Source organism: Pelodiscus sinensis, chromosome 8 (genome assembly GCF_049634645.1).
Source record: "Pelodiscus sinensis isolate JC-2024 chromosome 8, ASM4963464v1, whole genome shotgun sequence".
In the NCBI taxonomy this organism is placed as follows: domain Eukaryota; kingdom Metazoa; phylum Chordata; order Testudines; family Trionychidae; genus Pelodiscus; species Pelodiscus sinensis.
In genome coordinates, this window is record NC_134718.1 from 20530340 (window position 1) to 20545842 (window position 15503).

The window sequence follows — 15503 nt, forward strand, 5'->3', positions numbered from 1 at the left end:
TGGAAAATTGGGAGTATGTTTCTTTCTAACCTAATGTTTATGGTTTTGGTTAATATTCAAAAATATTAATGCAGCTAACAAGGCATCAACCCCACCTGGCTAAACTGAGTTCAGAATTATGTCAGTTAACTTAATTGCTTACAGCTTTGTTCAGATGAAATAAAAATTTGGTAAGGACTAGACCTAGGTGACCATCATATGACCTGAAACACTAGGGACCAAAAGCCATTGTTCAATATCTTAAACAATGATTTAGATAGATAGAGAGTGAGTACGCTTATTAAATTTGCAGATTATATGAAGCTGGGAGGGGTTGCAACTGCTTTAAAATGATCTGGACAAACTGTAGAAATGGTATGAGCTAAATAGGATGAAGTTTAATACGGACAAATGCAAAGTACTCCTCTTAGGAAGAACCTACCATGTCACACATAGGCTACGTCTAGACTGGCACGATTTTCCGCAAATGCTTTTAACGGAAAAGTTTTTCCGTTAAAAGCATTTGCGGAAAAGAGCGTCTAGATTGGCACGGACACTTTTCCGCAAAAGCACTTTTTGGAGAAAAGCGTCCGTGCCAATCTAGACGCTGTTTTGCGCAAGAAAGCCCCGATCGCCATTTTCGCCATCGGGGCTTTTTTGCGCAAAACAATACCGCATTGTCTACACTGGGCCTCTTGCGCAAAAGCATTTGCGCAAGAGAGCTTTTGCCCGAACGGGAGCAACATAGCATTTCTGCAAGAACACTGACAATCTTACATGAGATTGCCAGTGTTCTTGCAGAAATTCAAGCGGCCAATGTAGACTGCTGGCAAGGTTGAGAGATTGCCAGTCTAGATGCAGCCATATAGAATGGGAAGCGACTGTCTAGGAAGGAGTACTGCAGAAAGGGATCTAGCGGTCATAGTGGACCACAAACTAAATATGAGTCAACAGTGTGACACTATTACAAAAAAAGCAAACATGAGTCTGCGAAGCATTAACAGGAGTGTTGTGGGAAGACACGAGAAGTCATTCTTCTGCTCTACTCTGCACTGATTAGGCCTCAATGGGAGTATCGTGTCCAGTTCTGGGTACCATATTTCAGGAAAGATGAGGAGAAATTGGAGAAGGTCCAGAGAAGAGCAACAAGAATGATAAAAGCATGCCTATTTACTTTTTGAAGGTTTTGCTTAACCTTTTCACAGTCGTCTGATGGAATATATACAAAATAGGAAATAATCATAAAAAGTTAATAACATAACTTTTGGCAGATAAATTGCCCCCTCCCCAGTGTGGCTCCTGTAGGCAACTTCCCTCTTCTCCCCGCCCTCCCCTTGCTATACCACTGGGCTTGTGAGGTTAGCCAGGACATGTGTAAGGTGAGTAAGAAGGGGTGTTAACCTTGAACTGTAAGAGAGAGTCTATTGAGCAAAACAACATTTGGTCTTACATCCCAAGTAATGCCACTAAAATTGATGGGATTACTAGATTAGGAAAACCCTATTCAGAATGAGTAGGAGGACACAACCTGGCCCTAGAGTGACAGGTCATTACTATTGGAAGACCAGTTTCATTTTATCCAGGACCATTTGAAAGACGTAGAATGGAAATTATGTAGCCAGGACACATCTAATCTATGGATAGACTGCTAGTAGCTTTTTCCCAGAAAATATATCAGCTCAAATAAAGCTGATCTATGGGCCTCACAGCTCAGTTTTACAGTGCAGTCAGCAATTTCTCCTCTGTTTTCTTGATGGAGAAGTCAGATTTAAAAATGAGAGGCGTTAACTAGGTAGCAACAGAAGGAATACAAAAGAGATCATTTTGGCATTTAGGATGTCATGGAAAAGTTTTCCGTTAAAAGCATTTTCGGAAAAGAGCGTCTAGATTTGCATGGTCGCTTTTCCGCAAAAGCACTTTTTGCGGAAAAGTGTCTGTGCTAATCTAGACACTCTTTTCCGCAAAAAAGTCCCGATCACCATTTTCGCAATCGGGGCTTTTTTTTGCAGAAAACAAATCTGAGCTGTCTACACTGGCCCTTTTGCGCAAAAGTTTTGCGCAAAGGACTTTTGCCTGAATGGGAGCAGCATAATATTTCCGCAAGAAGCACTGATTTCTTACAGTAGGAAGTCAGTGCTTTTGCGGAAATTCAAGCTGCCAGTGTAGACAGCTGGCAAGTTTTTCTGGAAAAGCGGCTGATTTTCTGGAAAAACTGGCCAGTGGAGACACAGCCCTTCTTTTTAAGAAAGGATCAGGACTGAAATAGCAAGGGGGCATTTCAGGTCAAGAGTGACATTCATTAAGTAAAAATTTAAAAAACAACAAACTCTGGTAGCACTTTAAAGATTAACAAAACATGTAGATGGTATCATGAGCTTTCATGGGCACTCTTCAGATGATCAGTGTTGGAAGTCCAAATCCAAGAATAAATAAGGAAAGGGGGGGCAGGGGAAAGGAGGGATCATTAAGTAGTGATCTAGTAGCAGTTCTGCAATGCAACTGGGAGCATGGGCGGCGAGTTCTATGGGCTCGTGGTGCCCCTGCTCCAGCAATATTCAGAGCCGGGGGGCCCTGCTCCACCAATATTTGGAGCTGGGCCTTTCCCCTGGCTCTGAATATTGCTCCTCCCCCGGCTCCAGAGCGTTCCCGGAGGAGAAGAGGACTTGTAACGGGGCGCCCGCAGCCCCAATGTGCCGGAGCGCAAGGGCTCTGCCACTGGACTCACGCCATGGCAAGCTGTCACGGCAGGCTCCCCCCCCCCGGCCTCCGGTGCCCTTGCAGCGCATGCGCACGCCACGCCAGACAGGGGTGATGGGATTTGGAGGCCTCGCCCCTGGTACGACGGGCCAGCCCCGCCCCCTTGCGGCGCATGCTCACACCACGCGCCGGGTATTTTAAATGCCGGCGGCGTGGCAGACAAGGGGGAGGGGGAGGGGGAGGGGGAAGTCCACCTGGGCCTAGAGCCCAGCCCACACAATTGGGGGCGGGCGGGAGGGAATCAAAGCAGCTGTTGCCCTGCCCCCTCATTCCACATGATGCACCAGCCAAGTGCCGTTGGAAGGTGAGTCCCCCTCTCGGCAATCCCAGACAACCCCCCTGGCCTGGGGTCCTGCTCTCCCCCCACGATGCCATGGGAGCCTCCCCCTTGTCTGCCACTGCAGCGAGCGGCGCGGCTGGCTAGCCCCGCCCCCTTGCGGCGCATGCTCACGCCACGCGCCGGGTATTTTAAATGCTGGCGGGGTGGCAGACAAGGGGGAGGGAGCCCAAGGCGGTGCTGGAACCCAGCAGGCATCTCCACAGCCCCAGAAGGAACGGGCGCCAGAGCGGCCCATACCCCGTCGATGGACAGCGCGGTGGCGGGGCCTGATCGTTGCCCCGCAAACTGGAAGGTAGGGGAGGGGGGGAAATAGGGTGGAAGGGGCTTGTGTGAGGGGGGCAGGGCAGGAGGAGACAGGCGAAGGCACCAAGGGACAGGGTGGAGGAGAGGAAAATGCCAGGGGGCCAAGTGCAGACAATGAGGGAAAGAGCAGGAGGGGAGGTGTCAGTGGGAGGGGGGCAGGGTGATGCTGGGAGAGGAGGGGGGAAGGGCACTGGGGGCTAGAGGGGTGCATGGGGAGGTGCTGGGAGAAGGTTTGAAAGAGGGAGTGGGCATGAGGCAGGCAGGTATGGAGCAAGTCATGTGTGAGGGCACAGGGGAAGGAGGGGAATGGGGGCAGAGGGTGGTGAGGGGGTGGGCATCAGGGAAAAATAGGACAATGGGGGCAGGGGCAGAGAGGGAAGGGGGAGGCACTAGGAGGGTGCAGGTGCCAGGGGTTTTGGTGGGTGAAGCAGAAGGGCAGACCCCTGCAGGGGAGGGACCACCACCATCAGAGGGAGAGGCAGGGCAGGTGTGGAGATGGACGTGTTAGGAGAGGGGATGAGGAGTGACTCTCATGATCAGAGTGGGGCTACTGGAGGAGTGGGCAGAGAAGGGCTGATGGAAGGGGACAGATCTCAGGAAGGCTGAGGGCAGTGAGAAGGGAAGGAGTCAGGATAGTAGAGAAGGGTGAGGGGTTGGGGGGGGGGACAGCAGGAACCAGGGGAGCTGATGGAACAAGGGGAGGAGGCATGGCAGCACAGAGAAAAGGTAAAGGTTTAAAAACGTGTATTAGTAACTTGGGTGCCACAGTGGCACATCCGAACAAGCCACATGAACTCAGTACTGGTGCACAACATAAAATTGATTCTGCTCATGGGAGGAAACTCTTAGGCTATGTCTATGCCAGTAGTTTCTTGTGCAAGAAACATCCACACTGCCATGTGTGAGCTGTGTTTTTGCACAAGAGCATCCATGGCAATGTGGACGCTCTCTTGCCCAAGAAAGCTCCAATGCCCATTTTAGCCAAAGGGGTTTCTTGTGCAAGAAATCTCAGCTGAGCATCCACATGGCCCTCTTGTGCAAGAGAGCTTACACCTGTTAGAAAAGAGCATAACTCTTGCGCAATATGCCCTCTCTTACCATGCTGTACTGTAAATTTCCTTGCGCAAGAGCAGGCAGACAGTGTGGATGCTTTGTGGGTTCTTGCACAAGAACGACTGTACTTGCACAAGAAGCTGCAAGAGTTAATGTCTGTCACATTGGGTTAATGCAACTGCAGGATAGTTGCATGCGGGTGGGGGGGGGTGTGGTGGGGAGCTAAACTAATCCTTGTTGGTAGGAGGATGGTGGGAAAAGCCCTTTAAGAGGGGTGACATGACACCTTTTACTTCTGGTCATGTGTCTGTCTTGCCCTGAGCATGTTGCCTCCAGAGGCGTGGTTAATGGGAAGGGGAGGGGCGTGGCTAGTGGGGCACCACCAAAAATACAAACCTGCTGCCCATGATTGAGAGATTGACTCATTCAAGTGGGGCTCGAGCTAGTGCACTTTTGGAACTTTAGAACCTGAGCTGCAGCACTCTGGAGCATCCACACTGTATTATGTAGCACAGTATCTTGAGCCCCATTAGAACTGAGTTAGGCTCATATTATTCTAGTTCATACCTATTCCAGTATCTCCCTAGCTCCTGGTATAGTTGGCTTGTTAGTATTACCAATCCTTCACTTTCTAGAGCATGGAGTTCATTCAAAACTGAGAAAAAGGGTTCTGTAAATATGTCTGAACTTTTTTAGATCAATATAGAGGGTGAACTTTTGTTTTTATATTAGTTTCTATGAATCTATTTCAAAGTTGTCGTATATTTTTGCTTCTCCATGCAACTTATGGTAATGCTTTTTCTCTACCACATTCCTCATAAACTTTGTCACTTTCAGCTACTCCAGGAAGCCATTAGCTGCCAAGCACATAGAGCAGACCTGGGCAAAATATGGCCCATGGGCCAGATCCGGCCCACCAAATCACCATGCTGCCTCTGTGGGCTGGATCTGAAGTCCCATGCAGGCTCCTCTGCTTGCCACTCAGCCCCACTCACTATGCAGAAATGTGGCTGCAGGGCTCTGTTTCTGTTTTAAAACTGGAGGGGAGAAGTTTTAGGAGCTGACCTGTCCCCAGCACGTACCCATTGGCTGGTTTCTGCAAGTAACCAGCCAATGGGAGCTGCTTGTTAGACTAACAGGCAGCTAAGAAGAATCATACTCTCCTCAGCTCAGTTATTCATGAAGCACTTGACCAGGCAGATAGGCTGGCTGGGAAACGTTTTAAGCTCTGCAGGCAGGCAAGCTCATTTGGCAGCTGGCAAGTAAATCTCTTGGCCACAGCCTGCTTCTGGCACCCCAGCCCTTTCCTGCCCCAACTCTCTACCCCTCCCCCAGTCAACATACTCAAACACTCTGTCCCCCTCTTACACTTATGCCCCCTCCCAGATCTGACACCCCAATCTCCTACCCCAGATCACAATCCCCTCCTTCCCCAGGTCACAACCCAAACCCCTGCACTCCACTTCCTGCCCTAGGTCACAACCGCTTGCTTCATCCCAACTTCCTCCCAGTCTCCCTCCTGTACCCCAGTCTCTTCCCCCAAGCTCCCGTCTTCACCCAACCCCCATCTCAGACCCTGCATTGCCTCTATTAATATCATAGAGTGCAGCCCTTGGCCACTTTCCAAAATCTTGGAGTGGCCTCCCATCAAAAATTATTGCCCAGCCCTTACATAGAGAATGTTTTATCTTTGCCAATCTCCCAGAAAAAACACAAATCATACAGGTCAGCAAAGCTTTACAAATTGTATATAGTTTGATGTCTAGTTTTTATTAGTGGAAACTAACATATTTTGGATCCAGAACTAAGCCCCAGGACATGGCTCATTTCCATCTACCCACCTTTTTTCCTGAATATCTTTGCAAACATTGTGGGCATTCCTGGTTGGGGTTGGGAGTATGGATGAGTAGCTGGCAGCCATTGTACTCTGATGATAGGGGTCCTTAGGGGGAGGGGGGGACCGTCTCTGTACATGATACATCTTAGAGCTTCTTTTGGCTGCTCCAAATTCCACCCGGGGACAATTCAGGATGAGCATCTGGGAAGCCTTTCCTCACCTCTCTAGCCCCAATCCTGTAGCAGCTGCAAGTGCATAAGTCTTGCTTCACATATTCTCAGACCAGGAGGAACCACAGTTGCCCTCCTTTGTAACAGAGCATACAAATGCCCCCCCCCCCCCCCCCCCAATGATTCCTAAAGCATATCTTTTGGGAAAACACCAAATATTGATTTAAAAATTGTACATAATGGAGAATCCACTATCTGCCTTATTAAATTGTTCTAATGGCTAATTATTCTGTTACATATTTACCTTATTTCCAGTCTGAATTTGATTAGTTTCAACTTTCAGCCATTAGAAACTTGTTATACATTGTTATCCCTTTCTTTGAAGGGCCCAGTTTTAAAATATTTGTTCTTTATATGGGTATTTTTAGACTATAATCAAGTCACTTCTTAACCTTGTCTGTCTTAAACTAAACAGATTGCATTTATAGTCTCTCCATGTTTCTAATGCTGTCATCATTCTCTTGGTTCTTCTCTAAGTCCTTCCTAATTTATTAGCATCCTTCTTGAAATGTAAGTACCAGAACTGGATACAGTATTGTGACAATGATTGCACTGGGGCCAAATAAAGAAGTAAAATAACTTCTCTTTGATTATGCAATCAAGGATCACATTAACTCTTGTGGCCGGAGCAGATAATCAACCTCACCCTCCAAAACGTTTCCACTACTTCTCAGGATAGAGCCATCTATTATGTAAGTATAGCCTACATTCTTTGTTCCTAAATGTGTACATTTACTCATATTAAAACATTCTTTTAAATGTATTAAACCTCATTCCTTAAATGAGGTTTAAGGGTTATTTCAAAGGAAGGGTTTCTTTTCGAAAACTCCTTTTTTTTCCTCGAAATACACTATTTTGGAAAAGCGTCCAGCTGCCATTATGCAAATGAAGCATGGGGAAATTCAAATCTATGCTTCATTTGCAATTTCGTTTGTCTGCATTTGCATTCCTTTCTTGCAGGAGGGATGCAATGTAGACATACCCAAATAGTTTAGAGCCAAGAAACAAAACATTGCAAGAACTTAACAGAAACAGGCCCACTTGATGACTTTCCCCATTGATGGTAATATTCCAAGAACTACCAGATGGCCAATTTTTAATTCACTCAATGTGTGCAGTGTTAATTTTATATGGTTCTAGTTTTTTTTAATCAAAATGTTTTGTGGTATCAAGTCAAATGCCTTTCAGAAGTCTAAATATTACATCAACACTTATCTTTATCAACCAACTTTGTAATATCACCCAAAAAGGATGTCAAATTAGTTTGTGAGGATTTATTTAATATAAATTTATTTATGTAATATAAATCCATGTTGATCATCATTCATAAGTTTCCCTCCTCTAGTTCTTTTTTAATATCCTGTACCAACCACTTTCTTATTTTGCCTGGGATCAATGTCAGGCTTACAGTCCTATAATTGTCATCCAATTTACCTACTTTTAAAAATTGACACACATCTAGAATTCTTACATTATTCTGAGGATTTTCCAGGGTCCCAAGACTTACTGAAAAAATCAGCATTAGCATCCCAGGCCAGCTCTCTTAAAACTCATGGATATAATTTATCTGGACCTGCTGATTTTAAAATTTCCATTTTAGTAGCCTCTATTTACCACCCTTCAGAGATACCAATGAAATTAAAAATGTGTTAATATTCAATGAGACTGCATCATGTTTTTTCCAATTATAGAACAGAAATATTTATTGAAAACTTTCTGCATTGTTTCATCATTTCACCATTTCCATCCAATGATGAACCAAAACCATTGTCAAGATTCATTTTGTTCCTAATACAGGTTGGGCCTTCCTGGCCTGGCTCCCTCATGACCTGAAAGATCTCAGACAAAGGAGTTTTCCAGACCAAGAGAGATCTCGGATGGGGAGAGGGCACAAGCCTCCCAGCTGGCCGCCTCTCTTCAGCCACTTGCACTATTGCCTCTGGATGCTGTTTGCAGCAGCTCCGCCTGGTCTACACAAGGGAGTTATTTTGAAATCTCCTTATTTCAAAATAACAAGCAGAGGGAACACACTACCAAGCCTATTTCAAAATAAGGGGCTGGTTATTTCAAAATAATAAGCTTTCCACAAGGAATAACGCTTATTTCAAAATAGTGGTCTTGTGAACACTCCACTGCTGCTAATTTGAAATAACTACTCCTCAGAATCATTCAAAGTAATTACTCACCAGGACTTCCTGGGGCTCTTAGTAAAGGCACATCGTCCACATGAAGGGAGTCTGTCTCAGACTAATTTCAAGACTTCCCTGTAGTGTGGACACGCTATTTTGAAATAGTTATTTTAGTAGTTATTTCAAAATTTCCTGGGTACATCAACATTGCAACATTATTTTGAAATAACTAGCAGGCAGTTATTTCAAAATAGTGTCAAAATACTGTCAAGCTGGAAGACTTCTTACTCCAACTCCTGTAACCCTCATTGTACAAGGAGTAAGGGAAGTTGGAGGAAGGACAGGACACTAGAGTGTTATGTGCCACAAACACAGTGTAAGAGGGATCAAGGTGTATTAGTGCCTGATAACTTTGCAATGGCACAAATATTTAAGCATGACATACCCAGATAATCTGGCAAGTGACTGGCACCCAGCAGCTGGGTGCCAAAGGTGAAAAATCCCCAAGGCCACTGCCACTTTGATCCAAAGGGCACATTGTTCCTGAGCCTACCATATGATGATCGGTTAGCCCCTGTGCATCTCAATAAGAACCAAACAGCCAAGCACCTGAGAGAATGCTCACAGCCCTGGTCTTCCCTGCTCAATGTCCCATTTCCAGCCCTAGCCATCCCTAAACCTTGGAAGGAGAGCAAATGAAACCTCTCAGAATACACTGGGGGGGAAGGGGGGAGGAATATCCCTTCCAGGTCCTTTTGGGTATCATGTTGAAGCATGATCATTTAGGAACATAAGTCAGAAATGAGGTGGTTGAGTGCTATTTCCTCTCATTACAAGCCACACCATCATCAAGTTGCACTCTTTAATTGGTTTTAAAAGACAAATTTATGTGTCCAACTCCAACTGGGAGGCTGGAAATAGTCTAACTTCCAGCCTGAACTTGTGTGCTGCTGGTTTTTATCCATTTGTTCTTGTGCCAACACTATCCTTTAGCTCAAGTAGCTCTCCACACTCCATCATATTTTCCCCTCTTTTTTACAATCACATGATATTGGTAACTCATAGTGCTCTAGTTCGAAATGGGAGCATCTACATGCACTTTATTTTGAAATAAGCTACACAATTGATGTAGCTCAATTTGCATAGCTTATTTTGAGTTAAACCCTGCAATGTATATGCATCCCTAGTGTAGACATGCCCTCCATGAGCACCCACAGTCCTGGTAGCCCTGCTGGCCCTGTGAGGCCCACAACACAGCTGGCCTCATAGCTTCAGGCTCTGGTACACTGTGGACTCCACTGCCCTGCTAGACCCCACTGGTCACGTCAGCTCTCAGTCACTGGCAAACTCTGCTGCTTGGGCTATCTGGTCCAGCAATATCTATGATCCTGCTGGCCTAGGGATGTTGCTGGAACAGAGTCCTGGACCAAAGAATCAAAATGTAAGTTTTTAAAATCTCTAAACTGCTTTGTATTTTTAACCAACACAAACTTCTTCCACAGTTGTGCTGTTTGGGGCATCTAATAACATGTTCTTAAAATTATCCCCAGTTTCCTATTTGGCTCATAATTATGTTCAGCTTTGGCCCTATTAAGAGACCTTATCATTTGGACTTATGAAGGGATGTACATTTCTTATCTTCACTTTATTCTGCTTGCACATGATCCCCTATGCCTACTGTGGTAGGGTCAGTCCCACTTCTGAGCCCCAGGCCCCTGTTCAACCCACAGTTTTGCGGATAGCTTAGGTACTGTGGCACAGGTCCCTCTTGCTCTTCCCCTTGCTGGGTTTTGATTTCTGTCCCTGTTCTAGAAGGGCTTTGGGGTGTGAAAGTAGAAAGAATTATACTGTAAGAGAAAGATGAATTATGCTGTAATTGAATAAGTTAAAGGAATACTGTTCGTCTCTGAACAGGAAGAAGAGTAGTGTATTAATGTTGTTTGTAGGTATGCAGATTCCAGAGTGCTAGCCAGAGTTAATAGGAAAAGGAACATTAGGTGTTAGGGAGAAAGTAATTGAGAACCAAGTAGATTGCTGTGTGCTTGATGTGGAAATGAAGATACTTGACTAAGTCTCTCACTAATCATGTGAAGTTTTGCCTCTCCTTTTAATCCTGTTAACTTGACTTTCTTTGGACTGTATAAATCAAGGGGTTTGAACCTTGTATGATCACATTTTCTGAATGCATTTTAGCAGAGCTTTGCTAAAATAGAGCGGTCTGACAAATCTGTGAGCCCTGTCTAACTTTGACAGGGGTAAGCAGTCCTCCCCAGCCATCAGCTGAAACCCTCAGGTTACTTGGGGAAGGGAGCCCGAACACTCCCTGTTGGAGCCCCTGCTGTCTCTGGCAACACTAACTACCCAAGAAAACTCATGAAGGCTACATGTTTTGTCTTTAAAGTGCTACCAGACTATTTGTTGTTTAAGTTTCTCTCTATCAGCTTTTCTGATTCTCTGCTTATCTGTTAAAGTTTTTCCATCTCTTTTCAACCTGCTCTTTCACTGTCCTCCCTACCCGCCGCAAGGAAAGCTTTTTAAAATGCCCCAGGGCAGCCTGAAGTGAGATCAGTTGGCCCTGATTGATTTATAGCAGCCTGTCCTAGCCGCTTCCACTCTGCCCGTGAAAACTCTGGGTCAGCTACTCCTTCCTGCCTTGAAGTAACCCTCTAACCTGCCCTGTCTCACTACACTACTGTTAACTTTTAGTTCTGCAATCCGTTCCTCTTTATCTGTTAGGCCAAACATCTAATATTGAATTCCCCCATTTTGAGTGCCCTATTTTTGAGATAAGAAATTGTCATTTATAATATTTTACAGTTCCAAGACTGTTTTAATACTGACAGAATAAGACTTCAAATTGATCTCCCCCATGATCAGTTTCCCTCCTACACATTACAGGTAGGTAGGTGCACAAGGAGGTGCTGTAGGTGTTCCCTACTGCAATTTGCTGATCTGAAGAAGACACCAATTACTATTCCTTTTTGCACTTTATTAGGACACTGATCCATAAGCATTCAAGAAAACCTCCTAGTTCTCAATGATTTGGGAACAGATAATGCCATTTTTGCTATACAGTGCTACTCCACTCCCCTTTGGCCCTCTGTCTTGCCCAAGTAGGTTCTAAACATTGATTTTAACATTGATTATAGTTATGGTTTATTTTAACATCTTGGTTGTGAGAATTATCCTGCCAGGTTTCAGTAATACCAACTAGATTGAATGTATGTTCATCAATGAGGTTTTTTTTTCATTTGCTCTTGTTTGTTATCCAGGCTCTTAGCACTACTATATAAGCAACTTCAACTGACTAGATAAAATCAAGTATATACCAAGCAAGCGGATGATCTCCTCTCAGAACTTCTGTGGCTAATGTTCACCAATATCCAAATGATCATCTTAAAAGTTGTGGCTGATTCTATATACAAAGTTCTGGGGTGCAAGAGCTCTGTGGGAGGCGGGGGGAGGGGGGGAGGAGGGCAGAGTTGCTGATGGAAGAACCACTGAAGCTATGTTGGGAGCTTTAACTCCAATGCTCACATTATCTATGGTGGTGCTATTAAAAAGGTGAGCTCCACTGAGAAGCTGTAATGTTCTTCTGTTCATTGTATGTCTGTGCCATTGGCCTTACTAGATGGAAACAGAACGATCAAAGTATTTGCAATGGGCTTACTCCAGACGTTCATCAAAAATGATGAAAAATGCTGCCATTGCCTATGAGTAACAGACGTTCTCTTTAAAGAATGGAAGGTTACGATTACTACTATTATACCATAATGCTGACATCACATTTTTTTGTCTAAAGATACGTTAATAAACAGGGACGATGAAGGAAAGATGGCCCGGATGAACCACATTTTCTTAACAGAGCTTACACCAGCGATGACTTTAGTTCAATCGGTTGAGAACACAGTATTGGATGATAGGTCAGCAAGCACAGCAAATATACATTTTGCTTCCCAGAATAAGGTCTAGTGAGGTGGAGGGTTATTGAATAAGCAGTTAGTGAAATTTTGCTTCCTCCTACCTGACATTTCCATACTGAATTAACCCAATCAGCCTTCAGATGGAAGGCCTTACCACAGAGCAGACGGAGGAAGAGAGGAGAGGTATTGAATTTATTTGGAATAAATCCAGTTACTTTTCAAGGAGATACAAAAGCACCTCTTCATATCAGCTTGGATAGCTCTGGTTTCTCTATCCATAAAGAACTAAGTAATAGAATTTGTATTAGCTTTTGTAATCCTTGAGCAGAAATAGTACAAAGATGGGAGATTAATTTTAGTGAGTTGGATAACAGTGAAGGAGGTAGGGAGCTGCAAGTGTCTGAGTGTAGCGCAGAGACAGGAGAGTTGCAGAACTCAAACGTATTTAATAGCTGGCCTTGATATAATAAAAGCCTTCAGTAACACAAATTACATTTCATAAGTGAGGATAGTAAAACTGCATGACAAGCAGATTCAGCTGATTCTGTGCAGAACCCTGATAGATGGGTCACGCATGTTACCATTCTCATTCAGATGCAATCCTAATTTGAGCAGCGACAACATGGAGGAACACAAATTCCAGGTGGGATGTGATTTGAATATTTAACAGATTGTTGCGATCTTGAATGTTTTTGCTTTTCCTTACGCTTTTCTCCCTTTGACACAGGACTTTTCAGAGGTCTTTACCAAATGTGGGAATAAGCAGCAGAGTCAAGTAAACTCTAATGCAAGAGGAAACCTGGTTTCATTCCACTATTCTTTGTAAAAGATACTGTGACTCCTCCAGAAGCACAACTGTTTAAAATATATTGCAATGGGATAGATTCTCCATTATCCACATGGATTTTCACTTGTATAAATCATAGTTACTCCTGATTTACTGCAGTGTTGGAGAAAAGTGAGGCCCACTTATTTGTTCAGTGTGATTTGTGTAAAGGGACTGTTGATCCTTTACTAAAACTCAGTGGCTGCTGCATCTAGACTGGCATGATTTTGCGGAAATACTTTTAACGGAAAGTATTTCTGCAAAAGAGCATCTAGATTGGCAAGGATGCTTTTGCGCAAAAACATCAGTGCCAATCTAGACACGCTTTTGTGCAAGAAAGCTCTAATAGCCATTTTAGCCATCGGGCTTTCTTGCACAAAAAATTAAGGTGCCTGTCTACACTGGCCCTCTTGCGCAAGTATTCTTGTGCAAGAGGGCTTATCCTTGAGCGGGAGCGTGAAAGTGTTTGGGCAAGAAGCACTGATTTTGTACATTACAAAGTCAGTGTTCTTGCGCAAATTCAAGCAGTCAGTGTAGACAGCTGGCAAAATCTTCCCAGTCTAGACACACCCAGTGTGTCTGTTTGGCTGGATAGTCCCAGTACCACAAGGAAGGAGAAGGGTCAATGACAAATCAGGACCCTGAAACTGCCCAAGAACAATGGGAAGTGGCCCATGCTCCAGGTAGGCCTGATTGGCAGGCTGATGAGGGAGTGAGGAGACCACGGGGTCCCATCCTCCTTGTGATCTGGGAATTGCCTGTGTCAGACAGTGAGGTTGAGCTAAAGCAAGAGCAGGGGTTCAAGCTGAGTTGAGGAGTCCTGCCAGCCAGAGAGCCAGCGGTATAGCCCTAATGCAGATCCATGCTGGGAAGAGTCGCAACCAGAGACTCAGAGAGCAGATGTATGATGGGAGCAGGGCTGGAGCCAGGGGGCCCAGAGAAGCCAGCTGGGAACTGGAGGCAGAGAGTGGAGCTGGGTGTGGCGAGCAGCAGGGAAGACCCTGGGTAGAGGCCCAGTGCAGGAACACTCCACCACCCAGAGCAAGTGTCTGGCTGTTAGCATGACTGCAGCATAGCCAGGGCCTGAGAAGGAGGCCTGAGAGCTCTAAGGAACTGGCCTTACAGTGCGCGTACACCGTTTGTGAGGTCTCCATGCCACAGCATGAAGTGATATGTTTTCCAGTGACCTTTTCTGTTTTCCTGATTCTTTTTTGATTGCTAGTTAATTGCATTTGCTTTGATTTCTATGTAATAAGTGGGGATTTGTCAACCCCTCCTGTAAACCTCATTTTACGAGGCATAAGTTTAGATACACCCTTCATTAGGAAATGACATGTGAAGAAAGCACCTTGGCATGAGGATACCTTAGTCCCTGTCCTAGTGTAACTTTGGGTGGACTAGACTTCACTGCCCTTCTCCAGTGTCTTTAAAAAAAAAAAAAAAACCCCACTCCTACAGCAGTACTGGAGACCCAGAGTTCAGTCTGTAAGGAATTTCAGCAAGGATTGCCCAGTGTCATCTTCCCAACATTCAAGTTCAAAAAAACTGAAGAAATGAATGTAATTTTATAAAATCTTATGAAGAAACAAATAATTCTTACAACATAAAACAGCTAGTTTATAACCCAGTTACAGTAAATGTAAGAGAAAACTGAAAGTAAAACTTGAACAGTTCAGTCCACACAAACTCAATAAGAAAAGAGATCCCAAGAACTTAGATTTAGTTCACCAAAGTCTGTTTGTACTTCTGATCATCACATCTGAGCCATATGCTGACCATCTCTCTCATGCTTGCTTGTAGGAAATCATCAGTTGGAGTCCAGGCAAACTCTTCCTCTGCTGTGGATCACTGCTAGGCAGCTAGCTAACTGATTAACTACTCTAGTTGTGGCCAACCTGTGGCTCGTGAGCCTCCAGGGTGTGACTCGCAAAGTTCCCCCCCCCTCCCCCCCAAAAAAAAAAACAGCCCTCTCCTCCTGGCTCCCTATGCTGACCTGGGCAGGGGAGCCGTCCAGCATGGCCATTAAAGATGGCATTGGCCGGCGAGAGCCTGATGTGGCCAAAAAGCCTCTAAACACATTTTCTTAAAGGAGCAGTGATTTCTTGGCTCTTTGCCCAGAATAGGTT

General features: G+C 44.9%; 1 long non-coding RNA gene across 5 annotated transcripts in view; it reads left to right on the forward strand.

Annotated features, from left to right (window-relative positions):
- The first annotated feature begins 3055 nt into the window (after positions 1-3055).
- The window catches only part of LOC142830381 (uncharacterized), a 100904-nt gene continuing 88456 nt past the window's right edge, over positions 3056-15503 (forward strand). For 2 of the 5 annotated variants that reach the window (XR_012905572.1, XR_012905570.1), the window contains exons 1-2: positions 3056-3368; positions 7103-7191. This is a non-coding gene — a long non-coding RNA (uncharacterized LOC142830381). Of the gene's footprint in view, positions 3369-7102; positions 7192-13145; positions 13195-13278; positions 13452-15503 lie in introns of those variants that run through there. The other 3 variants (XR_012905569.1, XR_012905571.1, XR_012905573.1) reach the window with 3 other exon arrangements.